This window comes from Lepeophtheirus salmonis, chromosome 14, assembly GCF_016086655.4.
Source record: "Lepeophtheirus salmonis chromosome 14, UVic_Lsal_1.4, whole genome shotgun sequence".
NCBI classification, from domain to species: domain Eukaryota; kingdom Metazoa; phylum Arthropoda; class Copepoda; order Siphonostomatoida; family Caligidae; genus Lepeophtheirus; species Lepeophtheirus salmonis.
The window spans coordinates 31,888,480-31,904,515 of record NC_052144.2 but is presented as its reverse complement, the minus strand read 5'-3'; the positions used below and the strand labels follow the sequence as shown (position 1 = coordinate 31,904,515).

General features: G+C 27.8%; 1 protein-coding gene across 1 annotated transcript in view; it reads left to right on the top strand.

Annotated features, from left to right (window-relative positions):
* Window positions 1-4,281: 4,281 nt before the first annotated feature.
* LOC121129509 (neuroligin-4, X-linked) overlaps window positions 4,282-16,036 on the top strand; it is a 253,516-nt gene continuing 241,761 nt past the window's right edge. The window contains exon 1 of the mRNA XM_040725232.2: window positions 4,282-4,516. The gene's annotated coding sequence lies outside the window, so the exon portion shown is untranslated. The remainder of the gene's footprint in view (window positions 4,517-16,036) is intronic.

Here is a 16,036-nt window from a genome sequence, read left to right as displayed (position 1 = left end):
ATACATTCAATACTTTTTTCTAGTATATTTATTCGCCCTGAGAAAAAGCTCGCTGTGTAGAGGTAACTTAACTTACATTACATTGAGGAAAGTGATTCATTTTATCAATTGTAATTCTTAGAAATTTATAGGAAACTGGTATTTTTTAATTAATATCAAAAAGTGTTAATGAATGGGAATCAGTATTTGTTAGTTTAAAAAAAAATTGCATTAGAATCAGCATCTGGGTTTGTTTGGAATCGTTCTATCACTAAAAATTATACTCCAGTATTTGGGGTTTCAATGACGTCATACGTTATGATAGTAAATTTGCAGTGAGAATTGTGGCTGACTAACCTTGTTATATATTAACATTGGGAATATACTTTTTTTTTTCCTTTCTATTTTGAAGTTGAAATGAGCGATTAACTACGAGATAATTTGCATTTTTTTTTCATGTAATGTTACTTCATAGCAGAACTTAATTATCTTGTATTTTCAACTCAAAAACTCCACTAAACTGCTGTTTCTATAGTGACTTTATCATTTCCGTTTTATTTCTTATGTGTGTTAGCTATTAAAATGTAAATGAAAATATAAAAATATGTAGATGCATAATCTAAAAAAAGAAGTCGTAAAAACATTTTTCGACATCTTAAATATTTAGGTATTTTGTTGTTTTTTGTTTTGTATGGTTAATCTATTTATTTACTATCATACACATTAATTCCATAATACTTACATAATTTATAGAATATTAAATATAAAACGAAGACGTTTTGCATAAATCATTAATTTTTTGTTTTGTGGAAATTTTACGGCAATAAAAGTTGTATTTCATAGTTTTACGATAGCTTATTAGTAGCACGCTGTCGTCATGAGGTGAATAATTAAAGCTTTACATAAATGCAGAAAAATTGGAGTACCATTTACTTTAACATAATTACATTTAGTGTATTATGTGAGGATATTTCCTTAGCCAAGTCAGAAATATTGTAACAGCCGCAGTTCACACTAAAACTAATTTGAAATAATGGTCCAAGGAAAAGTTTAAGCAATTTTGGACAAAATATTTTGAACTTTTACCACTCCACTCAACTATACGTAATTATTTTTTTATTTGACTATAATTATGAATCCCCATGTACAGATACAAAGTTTACAGATTACCATTTTTTATTTGCTAATGATGTAATATGATCTGAATGCTGTGAATTTCGATTTAAAAATTACTTGGTTAGAGTTGCAAGTGAAGCATTTATGGTTTCTCCAATAGAGATTTGAATATCTTTTGAGTTTGTTTACCTAAATTTTTATACTTATAATTACAGCTATAAATATAATGCATATGGTAAGGTCACTTGTAACCTAAATCAATAAGCCTAAATTGATAACCTAAATCGACCTATCGACTAGAAGGAGATCTGTAATATCTAAATTGTGCATATATCCGTGGTTAATGCTCAGCTCAGACCTCTCCGTTGAGTACTTGAGCTCACTTACTCCCTCATGGACTGCTGTTGAAAGGATTGTATGGTATACTAAATCTGTCTATGATTCGACAACAACGGTGGATATAATTAGGCAGAATTAATCGAAGAGAGATTTTTTCAAAAATCTTGAAAATTCCAAAATTTAGAGATTAAAGCAGTGCTATGAAATATTCTTATGGTCCATAACCCCCATGAAAGCTCGGACTCAATATAAACCAAGGAGTGTACTTTTTTCACTTGATGAGATCTTGAAGAAAACATCAACATCCCAGCCCTGGTACCTGAAAATGAAGGATTCACCATCATATAATGAGGAAGCATCCGAAGTTTGTAAAAAGTTTGTAAGAAAATTAAAACTAACAGAAACTTGGCTGATAAGATTTGGGGAATCGCTTCGTGGAGTAGTGGAAGGAAATAAATTTACTTCACAATTCCAGATATCACCAAATTGCCTCTTTTTCAATAGTCCTTGTAAGGACTGTGGAAAGCTCTTTAATAGTATTCAGCACTCTTTTGTTGATTGTACTTTTGTGGAAATACTTCAGGAATTCTTATAATTGAACATAGAAATGACAACCCAAAACACAGGAGAAATTAAAGCTTTCATTCTACAAAATCGTCACATGAAAGTCAAGCCATGCATTTTGCTTTGTTAAGTCCCAATGCTCTCATAGCATCGAAGCTAAGTAAGTGTGGAAATATTTGCAGGTTAGATTTAAGGTCAATAATTATATCTTCCTCTGCGAGATATTCTGCTTTATCTCAAAATACACACCTTGAATGGAAGCTCCTTGATCTGCGCCCTTGAGGTGATTCGGTATCGTATTTCTGATTCCCTCTGATACTATTCGATGTTAAAAAGGATAGTCCGACGGTATGAACATTTAATAAAGTAATCAACTTTTTAAATTGAGGATTTTCCACCAGTTCTCCATTATTTTATCTTAGTTATTAGTTAGTTAGTCAGAATTTATCTTTTGTTATAACGCAATTCTTCCTAATATTTTGCTTTGTTTTAATTCTGTATGTCTATTATGAGCAATATAAATAAAGAACTTATAAAAAAATCGATAAAAATTATGACAAATGAATCCATAAAAATTTATTTGTACATTCAAATAAACTTGTCAAAAATGAAAAAAGACATAACTTTTTATTAACAAATTTTATATGCACATCAATTGTAATTTGGCTCAAAATTTACAAACAGTTGAGTGAGAAAAACATATCATAGTAAAGATTCACAAAATAGTTCGAGGTACTAATAATTACTTCCCATATTCTAGAAATAAATCCTGAGACAATGTATTTACCAATATTGTTAGAAATATAAGGTGTAGTAAAAATGAATCCTAGTAACACGAAATACATTATTTTTAATGTGTTTAAAAAAAAAAAAAAAAAAAATTGGGGATCAAAACAGTATTTACGTCATTTCGATTTCGATAAATTCTATTATTTTTAAACTCATTTTTGACAAATTACTCTTCCAGAGCAAAGTGCATCTTTGACATCAAAACTACCGAAAAAGGATTTCGATGAAATCAAAATTGCACGTGGTTGTCTGTTAAAGTATCAGGACTAACAACAATATTCATATTTTGACTCGCATTTTCGTCTTGTTAGAAGTAAAACTGTAAAACAAAGTGTATTTTCTCTTTGTTAGAGTCCATCTTTGAGGCCCACTCAAATAATAAAAACTTGTCAAAAAAGTTTTTTAAGTTTAAAATAATATCTCTTTAACTCTATCTACTGTAAACCAATTGCACTTACTCCAACAACGCGAGATACTTGTTACTAAAGCCATATATTGGAAAAATAATTGATTTATTTTTAGTAAATTTATTATTCATACAAAAGTGACAAAAATAAATGAGCTTTAAGGAAATTAAAACTCAGATAAAATGTGGATTCATAATATAAAGTAAGACATTTTTTATATACAATACATAACACCTCCTTTTTAAAACTCATATTTGGGTTAGATAAATAATAAAAACCTTCTTTTAAACCTAGATAATTATAATAACTCAAAAACTAATAATGTATCTTCTAAAAAATAATAGACTTACAGAAAGTATAATAGTAACAATAAATTTATATAGAAAATTGAGTAAAAATATCTTATACAGAAGACAGTACAAGAATAATTTAATAGACTGGATTAATAAAAATCTCAAGGAATTAATAAAAAGAGCACCCAAACCTTGATTTAGATAAATTTATTAAGATAACCATGCGTAGTATTGATTTTTTTATCTTAGCCTCATCACTCTAAATTTACACCATTGTGATGAAAAAATAAAAAATATGTAATAAAAAAGATTACAAAATATCTTGCTCCTACACGGAAATAATTTTTTTTTTAAATTAAAAAGCCATAATATGAAGTAATACCAAGAGTTGATTGTTTACACTTATGTTTTGTAAACAGACACTTTTTTGAAAAATGTAAGTACTTGTATGCAATTCCATTTTAGGTTATAAAAGGATTTTTTTGTGATAAAAAATTATACATTTGAAGCTCACATAAATATTAAAAATACAAATGAGTTCATCTCTAAAGTCACCATAACATCTTTTTAAAGACAAATACCCCCCCCTCCCCCACACACACATATGAGTGTTAACATATTCTAATTAAATACTTTTTTTATAAGAGATTTCAGATAAGGTGATGTAGTTTCTTCCCGATTTCTCCTCTTCTCTTCATCTACAAAAATATTTCTATATGTATGTATATCGGGAGAATGTGCGCTCTAAAAGAAAAAAAGAAGGGGATATAGAAAGAAGTAAAAGGAAGGGCCTTTTCAGTGCCAAAATTATTAGTTATCAGGTTAGAGCTGTGTGTCATTTATTCAAAATATTCATAGATTTTACATATTTAAAATAATTACTATTTCTTCATCATATAATTGTGAAAATCATACAAAAAAACCCATTGTGACTTTCGAAAATATTTGTGAGTTATGACGAATGGATAGACTGAGAGACTGGAGGATATTACATGGAAACTATGAAGCTTTTTAATTTATTTTTAAAAGGTAAGTAATTACTTGACTTTTGATTAAACCAGATACAGGAAAAATTATAATTGAAAAATCAAAGTTTTTGATGCTGTTAAAAACCTAATATTAGTTTGATAATAATGTGTTAAAAAATGAATACAATAATTCTTGAATGAATTTATTAAAAAGGAACTGGATTACATTTGTACTTTTTGTCGAATTATTGTTTATTTCAATCCTAAAATTATTCGGATTAACCATTTTGAAGCGTTTAAAATTACACTTAAAGTTGAAAAAATTCATCATACTAATGAAAAAGAAAGTATTACATTTATTTGAAAAGTCATATTGCGTAGAAATTAAAAGTAATACTAAAATTCTAGGGTATCTTAATTCATACCAGAAATTAGAATTTAAAAAAGTTAACTACCGATAATAAGTCCAAAAAGTAATTAATTGTATATACAAAAATATAACAGACATTTCTCTTCTTCTTGCTTTTTGGACAAGATTTTTTTTCATGTTGACACACAACATCTCCATCTACGTCACATAAAAGCATGGATCCAGATTAAAGTATTCGGTATGTAGATTGTATCACTGATGCCCTTGACTTGAAATAAAAGCACTCAAATTTTGGATTGACGTGAGAAAAATAGGAAGGTGTTTTTTTCTTTCAATTTGATTCAAGACTCATTAAACATTACAGGATCTATTCAAATATGAAAACTATTATTGGGGGCTTTAGATTAATTTCGCCTATATATTTACATAAGCATAAACGTAACGCAAAATGAAAAAAGTAATTGAGACAGAATTCATTTTGTTTAAGAAGTTAGCAAAAATATGTCCTTATGTAAATTTATTTATATGTAGATAATAGCTTTAATCGATGTATAATCTTGGAAGTAGTCAAATTAATATATGTTATTAGCTTTTAAAGATATTCACACCCCTTAATTAATAATAATTTAGTTGAGATCATTAAAAAAAATGCGGTCTGACAAAAATATTACATTATTGTTGACAAACTTATGTAATTTTTGGTTAGTACAAACTTTCAAACAGTGCGTGTCAAAGTTTCATTGCATTCAGACATTTAATTTGGAGCTTAGAGTTGTTTTAATAAATTCAGTTCTGTAATTTTCAAAAAAATTGATTGAAAAATTTCGTGTCTTGAAACAACACCGTTTTTTTTTGTTTTTATGGAGGAAAATACTTTTGTACTGAAAAAGAGGCTTTATAAGCATTAAGTATACTATACACCAGGAAAATGAACTATTATGAACTAATATTCTGAATTTAAACGTTCTTGTACACAGATCAATGATGCTGAACGCAAAATAGTTTTAAAAGACTGTAAAATGAAGTTGCATACGAATACTGATATTTTCAAGATAACCGATTCTAGTGCCTCTACAATTTTACATGAAAATTTGTGTTTGTACAAGTTTATTTTTAAGTGCATCCCAAGTTTAAACATACCCGACCAGAAACAATAACGCATTGACAATTTAGAGCTCTGTTTCAAGCTGTTTAAAACAAATAAAAAGGATTTCTTGGGTCGTTATATGGCAATTAATGATACATGGATTCACCACACGTTTGAATAAAAAAAAAGTCAGTAGAGTATGTAAAAGTCGCTTACTAAACTGGTGTGACTAAAACAAATTTTACCTCTAAACTAAGTCGAAATATATTGTTTAAAGGTTTTTAAAAATCAGAAATTATGTGGGTTAGTCAACATTGTTGCCATATATGTGTCAGAACAAGCACATATAGAGTAATGGTTAGTATATATGTAAGCTTGGTACCTATGATAAAATAAACCTCATCAGGTATTGCAGTGGTTTACCAACTTTATATACTGAGTATCACCAGAGAGGGAATCATAATCTTCATGTATCAACAACAAATTTTGGATGATCGATAAAAATATATTTTTCACAGGCTCTTTTAATTGGTTCGATGGAGTTGCACTGATTAAATATAATATTTTAAGTAAATTTATTTACTTCATTCGATCAAGGAATTGTCTTTTTAAGTCCATATCGTGGGATGAGAGCCATGTTGTTGTAACATTAATATTTACTTTAACATAATTATGCTTGGAAGCTCCATTTTTTCAATATAAATATGTTGTTTGTTTTTGTTTTTTCAATTTTTAGCATATAATGGATCTGAGAAATTAATTTTTAAAGAATGAAGTTCCTTGTTTGTTTTTTTAAAGAATGAACAGTAAATATTATACTTCAACGATAACATAAAAGCAATGACACTTATATCAGTAAGTTTTGAGTTACGACAATTTTCCTCTCAACCTTCGACATATTGAGTATATTTCCCACAACATTATTTTTAATATGATCATATTTTATATAAGAATTATAAATTCACCTCTTTTATAAATACAAAATTTATATATGACCTTTTTCCTTCCACTTACCTACTCAATCTTCTGCGTACCACAGTTTGAGAAACAGTGTGTATTAAATAGGTTTTATATGCATCAATCATGAGAAAAGTAAATTATTTTTATAAAAAATTATCTAAGATTTCTTGTTTAAACTTTTTGGAGGAAAAAGAGTGCCAATATATATATTTTTTTTTTGGAAAAAGTAACTTAAACTAAGAAAAATCACTTTTTAGGGATGTTGTTGAATATATCCAATATTTTTTTTACTAAATATCTATTTAGGATATTATTTTTATAATTTTAAAACATATCAATATATTTTAATGAATTTTATCATATTACAAGAAATTGGTAAGCATTATTCGTCAAAATTCAAAAATTTGTTTCTTATCAGCTTAACTCTAACGTATGAACATAATATATTTATATACAATTTAAAAAAAAAAACTATAAATTTCTTAAATTTAAATTTTTTTTTGATTGATGTAGTCGATTCATCATTATGGAGCACAGGTTAAATAATAGTGAACAATTAATAGTAGTTTAAACTATTTTCAAGATATAAATATATGTATGTACTTATACAAGGGTAAGAAGATACATAACTACTTGGAAATAAATGTAATGTATCTTTGTATATAGGTACATTATACATTAAGTAAATATAGGCATACCATACCAATCTTCAACTATAGAAAAATAAAGTTACTAAAAACTTTGAAACCTAATTAATCAACAACTCATCAAATGAACAGTATCTAATAAATTACACACAAGGTTATCTTTCTGTTTGCTTAGCGAATTGATTAGTTTGCTAATGATAAATTACAAAATGTGATTGCCTTATTAAATAACTTATAATAAAATGATACATTTTCCTTTGATTGATGAGATGGAGCTACAAAACTTAAGTTTAAGTAAATATTATAGTATTACAATTACTTTACATATGAATTTTCCTTTGAAGTCCATAAACATAACTTATAATTTTTCTAGGAATAACCACTGAGTATCTAATTAACGCACATTGAGTTCAATAGAATAATTTTTTACAAGCCTGTTGTACTCTAAACTACTACGTATTTCTATAAATTAAAATTAATTCTTAGCATAAGTAATATTTAATCCAACTGATGTAAATTAAAATACTAAAATACCAACTTTTACCGTTTTTACTGTTTCAATTATAATGAATATATGTTGTTGTTATAACAAATAAACAAAAAAGAAATATGTGTAGACTTTTTGTAAGAGATAATATTTAAATAAAAAATTTACTCTTATTATTACATTTGTTTACTCCATGTCATGATATTGAAAAGATTATATTAATTATCTATGAATATAACAAAGAGTTAATCAGTGTTTTCATTCATGATTTGAGATTTTTTTTTACATGCAAGCCAATAATTGAGGTACAATCAAATTCCTTTTTACAAATGATGGAAAATTTCCCGAGAAAAATGGATTTAATTTTAAATTTTAATTAATAACTATTATATAATATATAAATGCACTCGTAATTTAAACATGATCTAAATATTCAATGTATTTTTTATATCTTTCTTCATACAAATTGGTCTCATATAAGACAGAAAGAGAGACACTACATTATAGCTTTAAAAATGAATACATACGAGAAAAAATGCATTCAAGGCCAAGTAAAAAATATTATATAATAAAAATTTTCAATAATTTAAATTCATTTTCTTTGAAAATATATACTCAATACATTTTCAATGTATTAAGCAACAAATATTTTCTCTCATCATTGATGTAAATAAGTACGTTTTAAAGCCATAAATTGCTCTCATATATTTATTTTTTGTCATTCAGTTTCATCTTCTATGTACATATGAAGGTGTATTAAAAGGAAATATAGCCTTTCAGACATCTCAACTAGATCTACTATGTTAGATAGTATGTAAATATTCAACATTAATTGACGGGTTTTCTCTCCACTCCTTTTTTCTCAAATTTTGATTGATTTGAAAATGGAAACAATGGAATATTTAACAATTTATTTTTGATATTTTTGTAACAACAAAGGAACTATTTTAAAGGATTGACTTTATTAGTTTTTTGAAATGATTATGTGGGTCTGACACATACCGTTTATGTAAACAATATTTAAATGCGTGGAAAAAAAATAACTCGTTAAAAAATGAAAAATTCTTAAAAATATATTTTATGCATAAAAAGTTTTTTTTTTTTTTAAAGGGATAGTTATATACTCATGTTTTTATTTTATTATTTTTCTTTGTCTTGTATGTAGTTTTATATATAAAACATGGGCTGAAAATTGTAGGGTTTAGAAGAAAAAATGTTTGGCTTGTTCAAAATTGTCTTTATTCATCAATATCATGTCTATTAAGAGGAACACAATAGTTCCAGTGCGACTCTAGCATCTCAATGTTACTTTTATAAAATGGAGTAGTTTGTTGGGAGCCAAATTTGGAGTGCTAGGTCGATGCAGAAGCAATTTGTAGTTAAATTAATTTAGTTTTGTCAGTTTTTCCATTTACTTGTGACACAATGCGTTATCCGTGTGAAATTAAACTTTCTTCTTTTTCAAAAGGGGCGGTTTTCTATGATTCCGTCATTCAATCTCTTTAATAGTGAAGTAATAGATCCATGCTTCATCCATTGTCACATACCGACGCACGAATTCCAGTTTGTTAGGTTTAAACATGTCCAAACTCTATGCAAATGCTCATGCAATATAAAAACAACAAATTCCCTTGACGTCTTTACGATATCAACTAACTCACGCAATTTCACCTTCCAATCATCTAAAACAATTTTGGGAATCTTTTGATGTTTTCTGTTCGTATATCTTATTTGGACGTCCACATCCTTCTGCATCATTAGTGTCTCTATGACCACGTTTTAAGTCAGGAAACCAATATTTAATTTTTGTTTTTGATGGGGTTAAGTACTTATAACTTTTTTCAAGCCAGTGCTCAGCTTAAATGGTATTTTTTCCCCAAAAAAAAGCAATGTCAAACTAAAACGCAGAATATTTTTGATCCATTGTTTGGGAAATAACAAAAGTAGTGCCATACCTAGCACAATAGCTTAGAGATTAAAGAACAGATTCTAATGAAATTTTGTCTGCTGTCTTTCAAAAGTTGGTACAAAATAAAAAATGAGTTGAATTTAGAAAAATATATCATCTATGTGTGAATCCCCGGACTTTTCAGTTCATATGCCCCGCTACATCATCAATCAAACTTAAGAAAATATTATTTTTTCCAAAAAATATATATAATTCTTGTTCATGTATAACACAAAAGAAGAAGACGTATGAGTATGTAAATACATATGCTAGACATCGTATTATAATAAGCACATTTGAAAGTAAAATTATCTACCGGTATTCAAAAAAAAGGAACCGAAAATTAACGTAGTCACCCTGAAAATTTGAAGAATGGTTGGGAGGAATTATATTTAGCTGTTATGATGTTTCATCAGATTAATTGCAAGTAGTTATGAGATTAAGTTAATAAACAAAAGACCCATCACCGTATCTAGCAATAATTTAAGCAGAATTTTCTTTTGTCCATCCTCAATTGGAATGTGAGTTCAACAAGGGCTTACACTTATAACTCTGAAATATTTCCTCAGTGTTACTTTTTTAATCTTTCACACACTACTGATTACTTTATACGTTTATCTTTTCTCTTCAAGAATAATGATAACAGTTTAAAAAAATAAAAATGCCTTCAACCATTAATATGTTTTTTCCATCTTTAATTATATAGCAACACCTTATTGTTGGAAAATCATATATGTAATGATAGCTCATTAAGGGTATTTTAACCATTTTGTGTTTGCATTAGGACTTTTAGTTTCTCCAAATTGTTTTTGACATGACATCATTATAAATGATGATACTAATGTGAAAATGCACATCTAAATGTGTGTATCTTACGTAAATAAAATATAAATGTATTTAATTAGGCCATATATATGTATGTACAATCAAATTTATTTTTACTTAGGTAAACTACATTGAATGGTCTCTAGCTTCTCTAGGTGTCTCAAATTGGCCCAGGGAGCCATATAATCATGTTATTAAAAAATTATATCATCTTAGAAACTAATACAATAATACTAATAGTAAATGTATAAAAGATCATGACATTTACTGTCAGATGTCAGAAAAAAGTAACTCCAGAATGAATAGTTAAGTCTAAACTAGGGTGTGTAATATTTTATCTGTAAAGACCATATTACCTTCGTTATCCCGGCATATATTTCACACGATTTACATTTAAGTTATACATATTTTAGTCTCTTCCACACCTTTCTTTCTCTCTCATTCTGATTTGGATTCCTTTAATATATGTCATGGCACTACAACTTGTCACATCACAACGTCTGGTGACAGAAATGGGATCAAATTCTTGTGACTTCTCTGCTATGGGATTGTCAGTGCCATTTTTACGGATGGAGTTTGTCCAGCTGCACCGACAGGGATATTTATTTTCTGATGGAGTTAAATTGGTTGTGTCTAGAGCTGGGTCTCTTGGAGGATGTATCTGTGGATGAGGTTGGTGCCATGCTATGGGACTACTGTTTATTTTTGATCCATCCGTGGTTACTACTTCCTTTCAACCGTGGGAAAAGAAAATAAGACATCTCCCATAGATGAGCTGTATGCTTGGATTCGTTTATGGATGTAAAGATTCCAGGAAATTGGATTTGAATTATCACTACCCAAGGAGCTAATGCTCCGCATTGAGATATTATTTCAGTGTATATTTTGGTTTATATTTTGATTTGTATTTTAATCAGTAGTTTGGTGTGGCTTGGTTATTGAAGAGGTTGTGTTGTGTATTAAGAATATCTCATTTTCCCTCTTTTTCAATCTCTTTTATTATTATAAGCCGTTTGTGTTATATTATATAGATTGTGTACTCTTATATTTGTTACCTATAAATACCCTGGCAGGAAATTCTTTTCCAAATAATATGATCATGAACATAAAGTGTTATACCTATATATTCTAACTCTCCTCTCCGCCTTTCTCTCTCTCGGTCTGGTTTGGATTCGTTTAATATATGATATGAGACTCAGCCTTGTTACAACACAACTCTAACAAGATGTAGAAAATTTATAAGGAACCAGTAACTTTTATATTAGATTTATATAGCGGCTGTAGCGAAAAAATATTTTCACTTCGTCTTTACTACATAAATCAAGGTTTTTTTTAATGCGGTAGAATTGTTTCGGTCAAACACCAAAAATAAACAAAAATTGAAATATACCAAAAAACTAGATCTTCCTAAGTGACTTAGAAGCTGAGAAAATGTCATCTGAACGTGGCCAACGAATTTCAGTCCGTCACTTTTGGCCTCTGGCAAGAAACCAACGGGGATTGCCATGTTACCATGGGGCCCCACCAACTACCCGGACATGATCGTGGTCTTCCGGAAGGATGGTGCGCCGGCACACACGTCCAAAACTGCCTAGAAGTGATTGTAAGATACCTTGCCTTTCTGGCCAAAGAAAATGTGACCCGTACTCACTCGATGCCAAACCATTGGACTTCACTTTTGGGTGCATTTTTAGTCCAATGCCTATACCTTCCGTCACCCAAATATCAACAACCTCAAGGACACCATCAACCGGCACTGGGATGGCATGTCTGAGGAATACTTTTGGGCACATTGGGTGCAAGGACTTCCGTGGCGCCTGGAAGCCATCATTGATGCTAAGGAGGGCTTCATCGATAATTAGGGTAGCCAAGACATCATATTAGTTATTTTTATTTTTTTGGCACACCCTATTACAACTGTTGGCTGAAATACATCTTGATAAAGCTTTAGATAGAAAGTCTACAGATTTTTTCGATGAACCCAGAATAGGGGTGGGGGAGTAATATTAAACTTTTTGATCAAAATTACAAAAATTTCATGGCAGAGAATAAAATGCAAGTGTTCTCTATCACATAATATATTGTAATTTTACAAAACCATTGGAGATTTTGTAATTAAAATGGCTGCTTTTATAATTAAATATGACATTATGAAACGATCCATTTGCCAGTCGCTTAATATTTTTGTACAGTTTACAAATGATATAATATAAATATGATTTAGTCGTATAAAAACAAAAAATTGCTCAATTGTTCAAGACTACCTTAGACAGCCTTGAAAAAATCATATACTTCCTGGTTTTGAGGCCAAGAAAAAATGTTGTTATTCTTTATAGGAAAATTAAATTTTATATATCTAAGTTTCCTTAATCTTGATTAGGTCGAATGGACTATAAGGGTCTCAGACTGAAGTCTATATAGATAGTGTAAAACAAAGCTTATACACAAATGTACAATCTGAAAATTCGTGATACGATGCAATGCAAAGTAATTATACATTTCAGAGGAAAAATTATATTTAAAATAATTATATCATCCTCATTGTTTTTTTAGGCTAAGTATAATATTCAGTGTAATATATGTACAAGCAGCTGTTAAATTTTAAAAAAAATGAGATACATCATCTTATTCAAACGATTTTTTTAGAAATAAATTGTAATTATATACTTAAAAAGAAATAAATAAAAAAACAGCTTAAAACTTAATGCAAAAAATAAATAAATAAAAATTAGATAAGTAAATAATGAAGAATAAAAATATTTGCATAATGCTCTAACAAAACTTTAAAAATGTGCAAAAACTTAAACATACACACAAGGTATGTGTTAGACTCATTATACATAATCAAATAATATATAACACCAACTAGGTATGTGGTACATAAAACTAATAAGTATTCTTATGAACTATATAAAACAATACGACTCAAATTTTGCGGATTTTTTTCTTTAAATCATTAGATTAAAAAACAATGGATTCAATAGTATAAATTTGTAAGTGAATATGTAAGTTTTTTTAGGGAGGGGGGTTATTATTTTTCCTTCGTTCCTGCACAAATAAATCTCTGAGTTAATAATAACTCTAAAATAATAGGCGAACCGAAAGAAATCACAGAATGTTTGTCCAGATAACACTCAAAATTGTACTTTATGTATTTTTTTTTTGTGTTCGGTCATTCTGTTAAAAATATCGTAATTCATGTTTCTTAATAATCTACGAGGTCTAAGATGATCCCAATGATTTGTGGTTTCCCTTTTTTTTCAAGCAAAAACGTTCTTTTCTTTTTTCAACAGCTAAACTTCAACTCGTGTTAAATTGTGCAATACTATATCTATAAAAACCATTAACAGGGTAGTCTAGCATGCACCACTAAAAGACAAAATATGATTAATTATTTTGTTAATTTAAAAACCAATTTACTTGTATTATTTTTTTTATGCTTGACGTATAAAAAAATAAGAATAAATAATATTTTCCTCAAAAAAACTGGAATTATGATTTTTTGTTTAAAACACTCTTGTGATTACATATAATCTTTTGCCTTTCATTATGTATTTTTTATAGTATAATTTACGGGCAAGTACTCTGTTTATTTGTTTTGTTTGATTACTTCATTTACGTAATTCATAATTTTTTCATTATTTTTGTCAGACTTTTCTATAAGTAGATTAAACAAGTTTAGAAAAAATATATTCATATCTAATATTACTTTAAATTATAATTACATACTGAAAACTTTTTTTTATCAAATCTGGGTTTGAGTGATTTTAAAACTTCTTAAAGGTTTAAGGCAACTTTTGATTAGAAAAATTAACATAAATTTACAAAAAATTAAGTTATTACCTGTAGAATTTTAAGTAGATTATAAATATTTATTAATGTTATAATACAATTCAGAGTAAAAATCACGTATTAAAAAAAATCATTTGAAGTTATTTTTAAGGGTACTAAACAATGTAGCAGTATTTTTTTCTTATTTAAAACCCCGATATATGTATCACTATTTTTAAATTGAAAAATGCAAAAAGCACAATAAACACCTTAGTCACACATCAGTATATGAAAAAACAAGATAATAAAAAGAATCAAGCTTTTTAGGCAAAATTATAACTTACCTAGAATTTTAAAAAGTTGGGTTTAACAAAAATTTGTTTTTATTTGATTTTTTCAATATTTTTCTGAGTTATTTTATTTGGGATTTAATATAAAAAGTAGTATAAAGTTGTGTTAATTACTCTGAAACTAAATAAAATAAGGTCAATTATTGAATAAATCAGTAAGTTGTTATATATCGTTAGTATGATCGACTTGATTTTATTTAACTAATTTAATTACAATGACAAAAAACACTAGAAAATATTTTTGGCTTCAAATTAAGGTCTATTTTTTATAGAATATACACTTAATTAAAAAAAGATAACGTAAAAAAATAACATAATTTCAAATGTTGCAATTTTTGTTATCAACTTTAAATCGAGATTATGCCTTATAAACGTAATTTAAAAAATTATAGAAAGAACAAACTCATATGTTTTGAATGTATAAATTAATGTTGGTTTTTTGGAAGATCTTAGACGTGTCTTGATCAGAAGCTTCAAAAAAACAAAAAAAAGGCTTTGATCGGGACCATCGACATTTAAAAATATTTCAATCATTTATCTATTTTTTTCCTTTTTTGGATAAAAGAAGATTTTGGTCCAGAGTTTATTTTTAGATATATGGAGATTTTGATCCAATGTCTTTATTTAGATCTGGACAAAATCGAAAAAAAAAATAAAAAAATAGAATCTCCTTCCTCTTTTTAATACTTTCTGTAGTTTTAATGGTCATATTAGTATTTGAAGCATGAAATAACAATAATAAATGTAGATTTTATACCACAGGAGGTTCAAGACACGATTTTTGTTAAATGGTGGGAACATTAAAATTTATTTCATTTGATTTTAAGGGGAAAATATTTCTAATTCTGTATTTGTTGATCTCTTTATAATAATATATCAGTTACACTTAGATAGTCAAGTTCTGTAGTAACAATGATTAAAGCATTACCAAACTAAGCTTCTTCTTTTTTTCTTTTTTTGACATATATTGATTTGTTTTTTCATATATAAGCGTTCTGAACGTTGATTTGTTAAATTAAAATGAGCTCTTTTTAAGCTGTAAACAATTTCCAACAACTATTTTATAATAGTTCCATATTTTGGAAAATTGGTCTACCGTAACTAAATGATTTTTGCCTATTTCCTGTTTCCTTTTG